General features: G+C 49.3%; 2 long non-coding RNA genes across 2 annotated transcripts; both read left to right on the forward strand.

Annotated features, from left to right (window-relative positions):
* Positions 1-6,009: 6,009 nt before the first annotated feature.
* On the forward strand, positions 6,010-10,606 carry LOC139074196 (uncharacterized). Its single transcript, XR_011523735.1, has 3 exons — positions 6,010-6,125; positions 9,541-9,917; positions 10,438-10,606. It is a non-coding gene; the product is annotated as an uncharacterized lncRNA (long non-coding RNA).
* Positions 10,607-11,431: 825 nt separating this feature from the next.
* Positions 11,432-12,805, forward strand: LOC139074197 (uncharacterized). Its single transcript, XR_011523736.1, has 2 exons — positions 11,432-11,565; positions 12,139-12,805. It is a non-coding gene; the product is annotated as an uncharacterized lncRNA (long non-coding RNA).
* The last annotated feature ends 2,649 nt before the right edge of the window (positions 12,806-15,454 follow it).

Here is a 15,454-nt window from a genome sequence, read left to right on the forward strand (position 1 = left end):
TCGGTTTGTCCTCAGAGCACTGTCGCAGTACTGCTTACTTTCAAATCACAGAAGACCTCTAGAACAAAGGAGAATACTGAGCAAAAGAAAAATCTCATCTAACATAGTAACAGACTCAGAGTAAACCTATCTGGTTCAAGTAGCCGTGAGAAGAAGCTAGTCCTGTGGGCCCTCTGGGGAGGCAAAAAGGCAAAACTTCGATTAGCCATGTGCTTTTGAAGAGCTGTTGCCACTGAGAAACTGTTTGTCGGTTCTTACCCTTGGCCCTTTTCAGGGTGTATATAGGTAGAGGTTATACATTGAAAAGCCAGTGGAGAACCTGCCCCAGTTACTTCTTGAGAGTCACCTGTGTTTTACACAAGCACAGCAGCATCTTATCTGGAAACCTGTCGTGATTTTTTTTGGGGTTTGACTTTGTAATATATCTGCTTTATAATTTTAAAATGGTAAGATACCGTTTCATACTGTTCACACCATTAAATTATTTGCTCTCCAACCAACATATCCAACCAAGTAAAAATGGCATTTCTGGAAGATATATTCTCTAAGGCGACCAGAATTGCTTGCTGCCTCTTCCCGTGAGAACCATAGTGCCAAGATAAAAGGAAGAGTGCAGAATGTAAGTAGAAACACTGAAACTTCCCATTTGTCTGTTGGGAAGAAGTAAACAGCAGGATGCTGCTACTTTAGACTGACTGAGCAAGGAAGGTAGGGGAGGCGTGGTTGGGTTATTGACATGGCGCAGATTCTAACTACATGACTTTAAAGTGCTGCTGCCGCTTTCTGTCTTCTACTCTTTGCCACAAGCACGTCATTTGGAGAACTGGCGAGAGATTGTTTATGTTGAGATTTGATTTCCTGTTTTAGTGCCCCATAGAGTACATGTGAACATAGGAAAATGCCTCACCCTCCACAGCCAAGCTATCTTGACAATTTCCAATGATTTAAAGCGATTTCAAATGACTTCCAGACCTGTACTTGATCTTAGGTTGGCACATCTTAAATTTATGATCCTTGAAATTCCCTGCCTGCTGGTGATTGAGGTAAAAAGTTGGATTCAACTGGCTTGCACTGCCCTCAGGGCCGCGAGACCAAAAATGGCTGGACTGCGGTGTCACACGCCTATGGGCTGACGCAGTGGCTAACAGGTGCGGAGGACTTGGCTGTTGGCCAGCCAGCACAGGGACCAGAAAATACAGAGAAGAAGAAGTGAAACGTCTTACAAGCTGGAAACCAGACAGTGAATTCAACCTCCAGATGAATCAGAATGAAGCTTATGGATGACAAACATTTTGTCCAAGTAATTCTGACCAGGTTCTGGCCTAAGATAATGCCTTTTATTTTTTCTAACAACTAACAACTAACAACTAACTAACAACTGTTGCCAATCTTTTTTTTTTCCTGCTTTTTTTCTCCCCAAATCCCCCCAGTATGTAGTTGTATATTTTTTAGTTGTGAGTCCTTCTAGCTGTGGCATGTGGGATGCCGCTTCAACATGGCCTGACGAGTGGTGCCTTGTCTGCGCCCAGGATCTGAACCCGCAAAACCCTGGGCCCCCAAAGCAGAGCGTGTGAACTTAACCTCTCAGCCATGGGGCAGGCCCCAATGCATTTTAACTATCGAACATACAGGTTACAAAAAAAATAATAACTATAGTAGAATTATATATGAGTTTACTGTTGTATGCCCATTTCAAAATCATAGATAAAGCATCAGTTGGAGTGTACTGGGTTTTGTTTTTAAATCCATTCCCCTCGGAAGTGAGGGATAAAGTGCAACCTGGAGAAATGGCCATTGTGACTGTGGCTCGTGTTTACGGTGAGGTGTTGGGAGGAATGAAGATTAGCAGGCAGTCTCAGCCTGCCCTTTGCTCTCTAAGGCTTGCCTTTAGCCCAAAGCTAAACATCTGGTCTGAATCAGGTGTAAGGGGGCCTACTTACATTACAGGTGATTGGGTAGCTTTGTTTGGTTACAGTTTGGTATTTATATAGGTTTATTTTAACAGCTGAGGAATCAGAGGAAAAGATTGAGGCTGGGATTGGGGAAAGAAAAGCAATTTAATTCAATTTTGGTTAACTCCAGCATTATTTCCCCTGGTATGGTTTCTCTTTTAGAGAGAATGATAGAAATTCAGGAACTTTCTCCACCTGTAATACCACAGAGAAGTTGCTCTTCTGGTCTGAAAACACTAGACTTCGTTTAGGAGGACCTGTAGTACGGTGATGTTTCTTTGTTTGGTTTTAAATGAGCTGAAGCACTGATGGCTCTTTTTAAAAATCGTTCTCCAAAAGTAGAGAGTGAACTAGAGAAATCTAGTGTTGGTCAGGAAATGAGGACGATGAAATGACTTACGAAGAAGACAGATGAAGTAAAGACTCCAGTAAGTTTTGTGCATGTTTCCCAATTTTTGATTAATAATGTTCTTACAGAAAAAAAAAGAATAAGGATGATGGATATTAAAATACACCTGAGAAAGATAATGATATAAAACAGAGCCAGGAATGAAGCAAATATAAGACGGAAACCACAAAGATGTGACATTTGCACCAAGTGAGCCAAATATTTGGCTCTAAACTAACGTGAAATGGGAAGCCCACCCGGTGAAGTGATCTGACTCGATGTGGTCTCGGCACAGTTCAAGCTTCCTGCAGGCTCAGCAGGCAAGCCTCCGTAAACCTTAAACAGACAGAAGCTCTGTTCTCGCGCACACATCCATTTCTTTGTGGTCCTCAAACATCTGCCCTAAGACCCCTGGGATGGCTTGGCAAGAATTACATAAGTCTCGAGTTCTCTCCCGAATGATACCAGTTGAGCTTTGAAGAGAAACAGCAACTGTGGGCCAACTGTGTTGCAAGGGTCTGCAGGCCCCAAGTCAAAGGTTGTTCCCGCCATCCCCTATTTTGTGACACGAGCCTGTTTTCAATTGTCTTACTCAATTTCACATGTCCAAACCCTGTAGATATTTGAGTTTATGACCTAGATGGCCTCTTTTTGGTGGTCACAGACAAGCCGCCCCAGCCCAAAGTGGTCTTGCCCCTTTATTTCTTGAATTCCATCAGTATTAATTTCCAAACCCCTTCCTTGGACTTTCAAATATGCCCTGTTGCTAGTTACTCCTCCGTAGGGGTTGGTGCCTCATTTAGAAGGCGAATGCCTCCCACTGGTGGGGGCTCTCGGCTTTCTCTCACTAGGCTCTGCCCTTGGCTGGCATTTGGGTCACAGTGACTGATGGGTGGAGCCATGGAAAGGAGAGACTGGCCCCTGGTCAGCAGGCATGGAAGCACCCCTGGGTTGGGGAGTTTGGAAGACAGGCCCAGTGCCAGCCCATCCAGCTTGTGCCGGGTGGAGAAAGCAGCTCCCTCAGACAGTCTGGGTCACGCTGCCCAACACCTGGCAGAGACCCAGCCTTCGAGGCTTGGCCGCATTTGGCCTCAGATCAGGAGGATGCTCACATAGCAGGTCCGCCCAGTTTCTCCCCCAGGGCCTGCTGCCCAGAGGACTTTGCAGAAGTGCTAGCTGAGGCCGCAGTCCCAAGAAAGACCTGGGTGGTTGCTGGCTTGGCCACTTAACAGCACGTAACTTTGGGGGTTTGATCTAAAAAATGCTGTAATGATGCCTCCCCCCAGTGAGCAGTGTTCAGTTTTTATTTCACATCTGCACAGTGTCAGGTACATGGCAGACATTCGACATCTGGTATACCCGTGGTTGAGCATTGGCCGTGAGCTCATTGCTGTTCCCAGGGGTTCCCAACAACTCTGAAGTATTATTATCCCCATTTTATAGCTGTGGAGGTTCAGAGAGACCAACTCACTCCTCAAGGTCATACAGCTAAGAAATGACATCCAGGATTTAAATTCTGGTTACGCCTCCAGAGCCCTGTTTCCGTAATGGCCGTGGATGGGCACTGTGCTTAGGAGAGGCGCTCAGTCAACACCAGACTCCTGTTATTCCCTGCCTGTGTCTGCCAATCCCGTGGGGTCAGCCTTGATGTCAGGCTTAACCTTTCCCAACACACCCCGCCTTTCACTGAATCGTGGAAAAAACGAACATAGAAGGAATGACTCCAAATATAACTTGGCGACTGAAACCCACACAGACAAGAAAATGACTGTTGGGCTGTGTCCTTTGCCCTCTGCCTGGGGAAATTACACCGGATGGACGTTGGTTGGTTTTTTCCTCCACGCTGCTCTCCTTAGGAACTTATCTCAAACAAATCACTTTTATTGCCCATGTGAACCATCCCACTCAGGCCAAAGCAGGAAGCAGCAGAGCGGGTCCTGGAGGTGAGAAAGTCAGCTGACCTCACAGCCGCTGGCTTTAAAAAGATCAACACCACGTCAGGTTACACGCTGCCAAGTCCAGGGGGACCCTGAACCCCTTGTACCAGCTGTGCGGACAAGGTGAGGCTCACTTGCCTGGAGCTGACCCAGCGGGAGACCCAGCCACCCAGGGTGGCCCTGGGCCGGCGTCCTGGAGACTAGACTCGATTGGGTCAAGGAGTTACCCAGGTCAACTGATACAGATGCCACCGAAGGAGCAGGGACAGTCCATAGCCAGGAAGGGTCCAAGTCAGCAATAAAGTTTCAGCTCACTCTCACCGTATGCATGGATTAGAAGTCACACCTCTACCCTTCTGCATTTGAACATCTCTGCCGTGGGGATGGATTGTAGAATTGATGGTGTCTTTAAGTTTTTGTCTTAAGAGGTACACACTGTAACGGGACAGATTATAACCAGTGGCCTCTGGGATTTCATGAAATACAAAGTCAGTGGAATTTATACGTAATTAAAAGGTCAGTGAGATGTTATCAGTGATGTCGGTAGAAGACACCAGAAACAGGTGATAAATGAAGTGTGAGATAAGATGAGGCAAGTGAATGCATATACATCTGAGAGCCCTTCTGGAAAAATGGCTTGACGATGAAATCCAGCCAACGAAAGTCTACTAATTTGAAACATAGCTAAGATTTACAAACATTTGCTATGATCCAGGCACTGTTCTGAGTGCTTAACCTGTATAACTTCATCCCCACAACAACCCCATGAAGCAGATACCGTTATCTCCATTTCGTAAATGAGGAAACTGAGGCAGAGAGGCGTTCACTAACTTGCCAAAAAGCCACCTGATGGTAAATGGTGGAGTCAGGATTCACACCCCGGCTTTCTGACTCCAGGCCCTGGGATAAACATAGCAAAATGCTCAAGGTGCAATTGAGTGCAAAGTTCAACTTTGAGCTTCCTGGCAGGCAGAGCAAAATAGGATCTAAAAAGTAAATACAAGCTCAATAAATATAAAGCTCCACGCATATTTTTAAAGCAATGTCTTCACGACTTTATTGTTTTTAAAGATAAATGCTCAGGATTTTTTAAAGTCAAGCTATGTGGAAAAGCACAAAGACCACAAAAAACTGCATACTGTTTCTTCTCCCTGCAACAACATATGAGATTCCCTTCCTGGTATCTCACTTTGCAAATGAGAGAGAGAGAGGTGGAATGCCCATGTGGAGCTTTTCTGTGGAAAGTGGGTCACTTTGCCTGTTTTCTGGGTACTAAATAAACACTGAGAGGCCATTGATTATACACCTATAAGACCATCAGCTTCAGAGTCAAGAAATACTTGGTTTAAAATCTTAGCTCTAACTACTTCATAGCTGTGTGATCTTGGGCAAGTCCTTAACCTCTCTGACCCTCCTCTTCCCCACCTGTGAAACAGAGGTCACGAGAGTACCTAAGGCCCAGGGTCATCAGGATTAAAAGATCAAGCCCCAAAAGCGCGTAGCACAGGGCCTAGCCTAAGGGAGGAAGCTGTTATTATTATGCCTAAAAGATCTCATCCCGCAGCAACAGGGGCCTGGGGCCTTTACGATTTCCCCCGTCCCCCAAAGGGGAACTCAGAGAATATTTTTCAGTGTGTTAGGCAGTTGTTCTAAGTTTTTTTTTTCTCCATGAAATAAATGCCAAGGGCCTTAAAAACAGCCACACCCCACTCTGGGCCTCATGTGAGCAGTCAGATGATCAGGGACTGATGGCAGGGAGGCGGAGGAGTGGACAAGAGCGAGCTGGGCCTCCAGCCCCCTAGATGCGAGCCTGGAGCCAGGAGGAGCTGCCTTGCGCTGGAGGCGAAGGTGGGGAGCCTGCGGGCGCTGGGAGGCTGCAGCCCAGGGCAGCTGGAGGGAGGGCTTTGCTGGAATCAGTACTCGGGCTAACTCCTCAAGGCGGGCTGTGTGCGGACTGTCAGAGGACACTGTTTACTGCCCCAACTGGGCACAAAATCACCCTCTCGAGCCTGATTCCCACCTCCCACCAGGCAGTGACTGTCCTACCCTGGCTTCCTCAGCATCCTGTGCCTCCCTCTCTTCCAGCACTTGTCATTCATGCACTCATTCATTCGCTCATGAGCGCCTTCATTCATCCATGTGTCATGCCTTCCTTTTTCATTCTTGCGTGCATTCATTCATTTGTGCATTCATTCATCGACTCAGCAGCACTTGGGCACTTCCTGCATGCTGGGTGCTGGGGATATCAAGGCACAGTTCCTGCCCTCAAAGAACCCCAGTCTAGGAAGTAGACAAAACAGACCTGCAAACCACCAGACCGCTAAGGAGAAGACAAGCTCACGATTGCTGTAATGGGGCACACGCAGGATCACTAATCACAGCTTTATTTGCTGGGCTTCTCCCAGCAAGCGACAGAGAGCTGGTTGCCAGCAGCGTCTGCAGCCAGACTGCCAGGGGGCCACCCGAGCCCTCTACTCACTAGCTGTGAGACCTTGGGAAGGAACTGAGCCTCTCTGTGCCTCTGTTTCCTCGGCTGTAAAATGGGGATAATAAGAGTTACATTCGCATAGGGTTGCTGTGAGGATTCGAGGATTTAATAATTATACGGCTGGAACAGGGCCTGGCATACGGCATGGTGTAAGCGTTGTTAAGTCTTTTTTCTTTACTGTGCTGTGAGTTCTTGGTATAGCACTGGGGCTCCATACCCACCCCACCCCAAGCTCACAGTGAGGTGCCCCACGGTCCTCACTGGAGAATGGAAGAGTGACTCGGGACCCCAGAGATGAACTAAGGCCAGTGTTGACCATAAGAGTCGCTTGTGGAATTTCTGCAAACGTACCTGCCAGGCTCTTTCCCTGGAGATTCTGAGTCTGAACCACAACCCGCGCTGCACAAACATAGGTCCCCAGCTGAAAACCGCTGATCTGGTTCGAATGCCTTAATTGTACTGAAGTCCATCAACTCGATCGAGACAAGGTGAAGTTAGTAGCAGCCCTGGGCTCGGAAGCAGGTGCTGTTTCCTTTCACTCCTATTGTTGGACCCATTGCCCCAGCAGTCCCACAGCAAATGGGACCCTCAAAAGAAGGGGGTCTGGGGGTGGGGCACCAGAAACCAGAGAGGATGCTGGGAAACTCCACGCAGGGCGGTGCCACTGTCCTTCCCCCTAGCCCCCCTACCTGGCTGCCTCTTCCAGTTCGAAGCACACTCTATGACCCCTTCTGCAGGTCACACCTCTCCAGGCTCGTTCCTTAGATAGCAGTGCTGCCTGCCCTCAGGGAGAGCAAGGCCTCAGAGGAGAAGGGGCAGCTGCACCGGCCTTTCAATGACTCAAGGATGGATGGGAGCCATCAAGGGGCCAGAAGGGCATTGACAATATTTGTGTGTGTGGCTGGAGCCCCAGACCCAGAGGGCAGGCAGGGCCAGTAGCCTGTTTGTCTCTGATCCAATTGTTACGATTCAGAAAGAGACAGCAGCAGCACTCAGCCTTGTCAAGGAAGGAAGGTTCTAGATGCAATGCTAAGGTGGGAGGGCGAGTGGGCCTTTGCTAGGTTGGTGAGGGAGACAGTAAAGGCGTGAAGGTTTGAAGCAGCTTCTAGGCATTTGAGGGGAACTGGAGCAGGAGAGGCCCAGCACTACAGTGACAGGGCCAGTTCTGCCTGTCGGCTGTGTGACAGCTGAGAAAGAATGTTCCAAAGAGGGCAAGGCAAGAGGCCGGGAGAAGGGAGTGGAGACTATCACTTCATTAATGTTTTCTCCACTTTGCTACCTAGAGTTAGTTATTATCATTTATAATCACCATATGATATTTCAGAATATTTTGGTTTGTTCAGTGATGATAGTAATAGCTAATATTTATACCCCAACTTCACATATTTTGCCTTCTTCAATTCCTATAACAATCCTGTGAGATGGGTCCTTCTCTAATCATCACCCTCATTTTACAGAAGAGGAAATCGAGGCGCAGAGAGGTGGTGTCCTTTCTCCAGGTCGCATGGCTAATTGGTGGCAGAGCTGGGACTTGCACTGGGCGGGCTGGCTCTTGGAGCTGTACCTCTAACCACGACACTGTGTCTCTCGGCCCTGCTGGCTCCGGAACATTCGCTGAGGGCCCACTACGAGCCACAGCCTCTGCCAGGCTTCATGCCTGGGAAGAGAACTCCCTTTCCTGTACATAAGGAGCTTTCCATCTGATGAACAACTTCCCACGGCTAGACATTTAAGGTTGCTGTTAAAAATAGCTCCCTGAGGAACCAAGCTTTTGTAACCCCAAAGATGGACTCATGCAGGTCGAAAGTTATACCTTAGCTCTCATGTGTGCTGCCGGATTGCTTTACAAAAGTGTAGTGTGCATTGAGACCGGAAGCAGAAGCACGAGCGTGGTGTGACAATTTCTCCACAATCTCGCCTGCACTGGGTATTGTCTTGCCAAACAAAGGTTTGGTACCCAGCTTACTCAACAGGCAGCTTCTTCCTCCTTGGGGTTCACATCCCTAACCGAGTCCCTGGATGGAGGAAAAAGCTCATGAAAGGTGGATGAAATATTAGGTTATGGAGAGCACAGAGGATCACGCAGGCCTGTGGGTGGGCCGGAGTCAGGGGGTTTAGTGTTTACACTGGGAAGCTTACTATCTTCCCTTTATCTAAACTAAAACTGCTTCCTGAGGCTATGGGATTTCAAGAACAAGACGTACAAGCAGAGAATATATAATCTTGAGCAAAAATGTGCAAGTGGTGAGGGAAAGAAGGAGGACTGGGTGGATGTCACGTTCCCCGCAAAACATGTCACAGATAATAAACATTCCACATCATCATTTGATGACCAGTCTCCCTCCTTCTACCTACCTCCCTTCTCGCACCTGTCTCGTTGCATTGTAACTGTGTACACTTCTGTCTCTGTGACCAGACTGTGAGGCTAGGCCTGAGGGAGGGGACATTTTTCCATCTTGTTTCTCACAGTAGACGGTGACACACAGTGCATGGCATGATGGATGACAGAAGGTTCTCTGAGGATGCTCTTTGAGCTGGTGTGAACCTCCCCCACCCATCTGTGATGCTGGTTACTAACACTCGTGTTGCAGAATAATTCTGTGGAAGAAGCACATGCACTAACTTTGGGGGGGAGGGGACTGGCAGGAGGGTGGCAGAGCTCCTTAAAGCCATGCTGGGATGTGGCAGAGTTGCACAGCGAGCACCCTTGCGCACATAGTACTGGGGAGAAAATGGACCGGGGTTATGTCCTCTATTTCTTTCTTTTCACCCCAGCGTCTGGCTCAGAGCTGAGCGTGCAGAGATGCTCCATGAAACCCAACTGCTTGACTGGCCCACAACACTCATGCGACGCCACCCGAGTGGACCACAGACCCTGCATGATGACAATAAGCAGACGCACTCCAAGCAGAGCGTGCTGGCCCTGTGGCAGTGGAAGTGGCCTGATCAGCATTTGGAGACAAACTGTTTCTCTCTGTCACTGCCTCAAAAGGAGGAAAAGGGGTTTGTTACCTAAACCAGTGGGCAGTGCTGCTAGGCTGCAAAAGAGAGACTTGGCAAGCCCATGGCTGAATGGGTGGTCCCCGAAGGCGGGACAGTCGTCAGTTCCGACAGCCAGAGAGTGGTGGAGGTGTCTGATGGCAGATAAGAAGGTGAGGGATGGGGAGAGTCGGGGTGCCAGAAGGACCCCAGAGGCTGTGTGCAAAGGCAGAAGCTTCAGACTGGGGCTGCTTCCTGGCTGCGGGGTGAGGGGCAGGCCAGGGAGCAGGTGGTGAGGGCAGGATAATTGGAGGCCAACATCTGGAACGTCTATGTGTGGTGGCTCCATGCAGCCTGCCCTGGGCCCCTTGGCTCCTTGCAATCACAGGCCTTTAAAGAGACTGACAGGAGCAGGCATTTCCTTTGCTCTCACAATTCCACTTTTAGAAAGTTATTCCCCAGGGACGTTCCCACAGTGCACCAAGGATGTGCACAGCTACGCTAAATCCAGGGAACTACCTAAATGTCCATCTGAGAAGGCCGGGGTCACTGTGTGGTGGGATGTTAGGAGCCTTTACAAGAAGGAGATAAAACTGTAGGAAGAGAACAGGGCAAGTTCTTGAATGTTATGCTCAATTTTATTTATTTACTTACGTCTGTATGTATTTATTTATCCATCTATTTCTTGTTAAGAAAGCCTGGAAGAATTTCCACCAAGCTGTTAGCGGGGAGATGGGAGCTGGCAGAGAACTGGACTTCCATTTGGATTTATTTGATACACATCTGTACTGTTTGGACATTCTACAGCAAACATTTACAAAATAATAATAAAAAAAATTTTAAAGACAGATTGACCCCTACAAAGCTCTGAAGGAGTCGTCTGAGCAAAGGCACGGTACCCCTGCTGTCCCAGGGACTCTGGCCACATCCTGTAAAGCGGGGCCATTGGGAGGCCAGAGTTAATCCCCTCTGCCGCATTTCCTGGCAAGTCATTGATTGATCAATCAATTGATTTTTTTCGGTGAGGAAGATTGACCCTAAGTTAACACGTGTTGCCATTCTTCCTCTTTTTGCTTGAGGAAGACTGTCGCTGAGCTAACATCTGCGGCCATCTTTCTCTATTTCACGTGGGATGCGGCAGCATGGCCGGATGCGCGGCGTGCAGGTCTGCGCCGAGGAAGCGGAGCGCGAGAACTTAACTGCTACGCCACCCGGGCTGGCCCCTCCCCGCAAGTCATTTAGCCCTTCTGAGCATCACCGTGTCCATCCGTACCGCAGGTGGAGCCGTCTCTGGTGCTCCAGGGCCGCTGGGAAGCCGGTGCGGGGTGCAAGGGGTGGGTAAACTGTTAGCAAAGTAAGAGAGGGCCTGCAGCAGCCCAGCTCCACGGCCACCGCCATGTGGCTTCAGCATCAGACTCAACCTCGAGCGGGGTGGGAGAGGAAAGAGGAGAGGAATAGCTAGTTTCTTCTGCGCTCAGCCCCTCCTCCATCTGACTCCCTCGCTGACCTCCTAGCACAGAAGGTTTTCGTGCCCCTCGGCACCCCCCCCCCCCCCCCGCCGGCTTCCTTCCCTGCGGCTTCCGCCTCCTCGAGAGAGAGAGAGAGAGAGAGAGAGAGAGAGAGAGAGAGAGAGAGAGAGAGAGAGAGAGAGAGAGAGAGAGAGAGAGAGAGAGAGAGAGAGAGGGGCCCCTCCTTCCTGGGTCTCCCCAGACAGCTCCAGCTGCACAAACATGGCCTGTACAGGCTGTTCCCGGCTTCGCTGAGGTCCAGCAGCTCACAACTTTGGACCTGGGCCAAGAATGTCCTCTTTATCAGCAAAAAGTGAGAATTTGGGAGAGAAAAAGAAATGCAGTCCTCAGACATCCCAGGGCAGAGTCAGAAGGGGAGAGGGGACTGGATGGGCTTGGGGAGGCGTGGGAAGCGTGTGGCCACGGCGGGCTGTGCTACACATGCGTGCCCCAGGCCCAATGAGCAGCATGTGGGGGGTGGGGGAGGAGGGGATGGAGGAGGGGGTGTCAGAGTGAGGACCACCTGGTGGAGCCAGTCCGAGAGGTGGGCAGGGGTAGATGCCAGGGGACTCCGATGCTAGGATGAGGTGTTCCAATTTGGGCAGCTGAACTTCAGATGCGACAGGGACACCAGTGATTTGGGGACCTGCCCAGGCAAGCCCTGAAATTACAGCTCTGAACTCATGTGGCTGGCACTTTAGGAGTTCACTGGAAACTGGCTGTCGGAGTGTCTCCTGACCTGCCTGGCACTTAGTAGGGACTCCTCAGATATTTGTCACATGAAGGAGCCAGGGAGTAAATTGAGATGCCCTTGCCACTCCCCTCCTGCCAATGGCCACTGCTGCTAAACAGCGAACTAGGCCACCAGTCTGATCCTGCTTTCCAGCCGGCAGGCCGGACAAGCCCGACGAGCAGCAGATGCATCCAGAGCTGGAATCCGGGGTGACTCCCGGGCGCCGGCCCTGCGGCCCCCACTCCCGCGCATCTCTGCAGGCCATTGGCTCGGCGGCCATTTCTGACATTTGCCTCGGCTCTGACTCATCCCCGGAGGAGAAGAAAGGGGCCTTTGTGGTCTCCCCGAGCTGGCACCGCCGCCCCAGCCCGAGGCTGGCGCGTCCCCTGGGCAGCACCGCCCCCCGGTGGCCGCAGCGCCGTGGTCGGGAGGCGGCCCCGGAGGCGGCGGCCCAGCTCCCAGCGGCTGGCTGTGCGATCCATCCGAAGGCCGGCTCCGCGAAGCCCGTGGTCCGCACTGTAGACAGGGGGAGGAATCACCTCCCTGAGGGGCCGTGGGCTTCGCCCTGGGTAAAGCCTCAACAAAAGATGAAATTGTTTCTCCAGCGCCCTGGCAAAGGGCAGCTCGGCCGGCGTCCCAGACCCCTGCTCCTGGGGAGGCCTCGCACAGACAGGGCCAGCAGCCCCTGCCGGCCCCCCAGCCACCACTGGAAAAAAGGGGAATGTCATTTCCGTTGAAAGGGGGGGTTATGTTCCTGCTTTCCTCATCCCCAAGACCACGTGTCTGCTGCATTTTAAAAATAGATGGAACTTCTGCCCTTCTCCTTTTGTGAGTTGCCTTTCATATCTTCGATTTCTCTATTTTCTATTTTTTCTGTTATTGATTTTTAGAAGCTCTTAAAAATGTCTGTCATGTGTTGCAAATATTTTTCTAAGCTTAGAATTTACCTCTTGATTTTATTTTTGGTGTTTTTGACACATACACTTCACATTTTTATGTGGTCTGAGCTTTTGATGTTTTCTTTTATTCTTTCTCTCTTTGCTTTTTGCTTACAGGACTGTTCCCATCTGCATACCAGACAAAGGTTTCCCTAATCGTCTTCTAGATCGCTATTTTGTCTTTTTCTCGTCCTGCTGCTCTTCCTCCTCCCCCTCCTCCTTCTCCTCCTTCATGTAGCTTTCGAAGCATCTGGAATTTATTTTGATATAAGGTGTGAGATAAAGATCTAAATATATATTTTTTGCAAGTAGTTAGCCAACTTCCCAAATACCATCATTCAGCCTTTCTGTCTTCGTAGAGTATTTCCCCACTCATTGGAAATACCACCTCAATAATAGACCAAATGCTTGGGCCTGTCTCTGGCCAGGACCCTGACCTTAGACACCGAGTCCAAGGGTATGGACTTCCCTTTTCAAAAAAACGTATCAGACCACTGATCATGGATATAGGACATTGTCACATGGTTTTTTAAGGTCCAGCTAAAAATGCCATCTTGAGGGAACATCTGCACATGAAAACTGGGTGGAGAACAGTTCATTTGAAAGGGCACGGACATTTTAAATTCCAGAATGGCTGGACTATTTTATATCCCACCACAGAGGGGTGAGCATGCCCTTCCCACTACTCCTGCCAAAGTTGAGTATGATTTATAAAACACGGCCCATCTGAAAGACAAAAAATACCGCTTCATCGTTCTCTCTTAATTTGCAGCTCTTTGACGCTGGGGAGCCCCTTGGCAGGACTGTCGAGCAGGGGAGGTGGCTCTCCCGTGTCCTGTGTGGCTCAGCCTCCTCTGTCTACTCCTTATGGCTAATGTGACCATGGTGTATATTTTTTAATTGAAGTGAAATTCACATAACATACAATTAACCATTTAAAGCGAACAATTCATTGGCATTTAGTATCTTCACAATGTTGTGCAACCATCACCTCTATCTAGTTCCAAAGCATTTCGTCACCCCCAAAGGAGACCTTGTACCCAGTAAGCAATCACTCTCCACTGCTCTCCCTTCACAGCCTGGCAACCACGAATCTGCCTTCTGTCTCTATGGATTTAACTGTTCTGGACATTTCTTATAAATGGAATCATATATTATATGGCCTTTTGTGTCTGGCTTTCTTCACTTAGAATGTCTTTGAAGTTCATCCATGTTATAGCATGTATTAATACTTCCTTCTTTTTTTTCTTTTTTCTTTCTTTCTTTCTTTTTTTTTTTTTTTTGCTAAGGAAGATTGGCCCTGAGCGACCATTGGTTGCCAATCTTCCTCTTTTTGCTTAAGGAAGATATGCCCTGAGCTAACAGGCCACTGAAGCAGAGCACACCAAACTTAACTACTAGGCCACAGGGCTGGCCCCCAGTACTTCCTTCCTTTTAATGGCTGAATAATATTCCATTGTATGGATATACTACAATTTGTTTATCCAGTCACCCACTGATGGATTTTTGGGTTGCTCCCACCTTTTGGCTGTTGTGAATAGTGCTTCTATGAACATTTGTAGAGACTATGATTTTTATGAATAATTGGGTAGCTATCTGACAAAGTAAGTTTTCCAGTTGGTGAGATTTTTAATATGCAAATTTCATGGTACCATAAAAGCAAATCACATTTTGATGTACACTTTCTGAAATTAACTTTATTGATTTCCAGGAAAGTCTGGGTACCAAAAAAAAAGCACTTGTAGAGAAAAGAGAAGAAAATGAGCACTAGTTGAGCCCCAACGTGTGGGGCCTAATTCATGGAGGCAGATGCTGCCCTGCCTGCTCTCCCCACCACCTGGAGTCACCCGCAGACAGTACCTTAGGAAGGGGGCTTCTGGCCTCTCTGCCTCAGGACATTCCCTGGGTGAGGAGTCCACATGGGGCAGCTCAGAAGTGCCAAGGAGCTGCCAACACTCCAGGAACAGAGGAGCGTGTCCTCCCCCACCCCCCCCGCCCCAGCCCCCGCCGCCCCATCCTGCTGTGTGTTCTGTGCAGCCTCTCAGGGAGCCTGGGCTGGGGGGGAGGGTGAGCCCCCGTTGCCCAGCCTGGTGACTTACTTATTAATGCAGACTTCAGTGCCTCTCCTCCCTTCTCTGTCTCACTCTCTTCTCCCTCACGGCACATTGGACCTCTGACTCCTCCCCGTGCTTTTCTTTTTACGTTGAGCAAATAACTTAAACCCTTTGCTTTAGGAGCTCCTCCTTGATAACATGGGACCGTCACAGTACCTGCCGCGATGAGGAGAAAATGAGCTACTATGTGTGAAGTGCTTAGAACCGTGCCTGCCATATGGTACGTGCTCAAAAGTGTCCATCGCGATTACAGGAACAGGACGAGCACAGCTGTGGGAAAGAAAAAGCACCGGGCTCAGTCTGAGAAATGTAGATTCAAATGCCTCTCTTGGAAGATGAAGGTGAGGAGGAAATGGAATGACATAACCTACGTAAATGACAAATACAGGCCTGGCCCGCCAACGCTGCGTTGTCAGG

The sequence above is a fragment of the Equus przewalskii genome, chromosome 10 (genome assembly GCF_037783145.1).
Source record: "Equus przewalskii isolate Varuska chromosome 10, EquPr2, whole genome shotgun sequence".
Taxonomy (NCBI): Eukaryota; Metazoa; Chordata; class Mammalia; order Perissodactyla; family Equidae; genus Equus; species Equus przewalskii.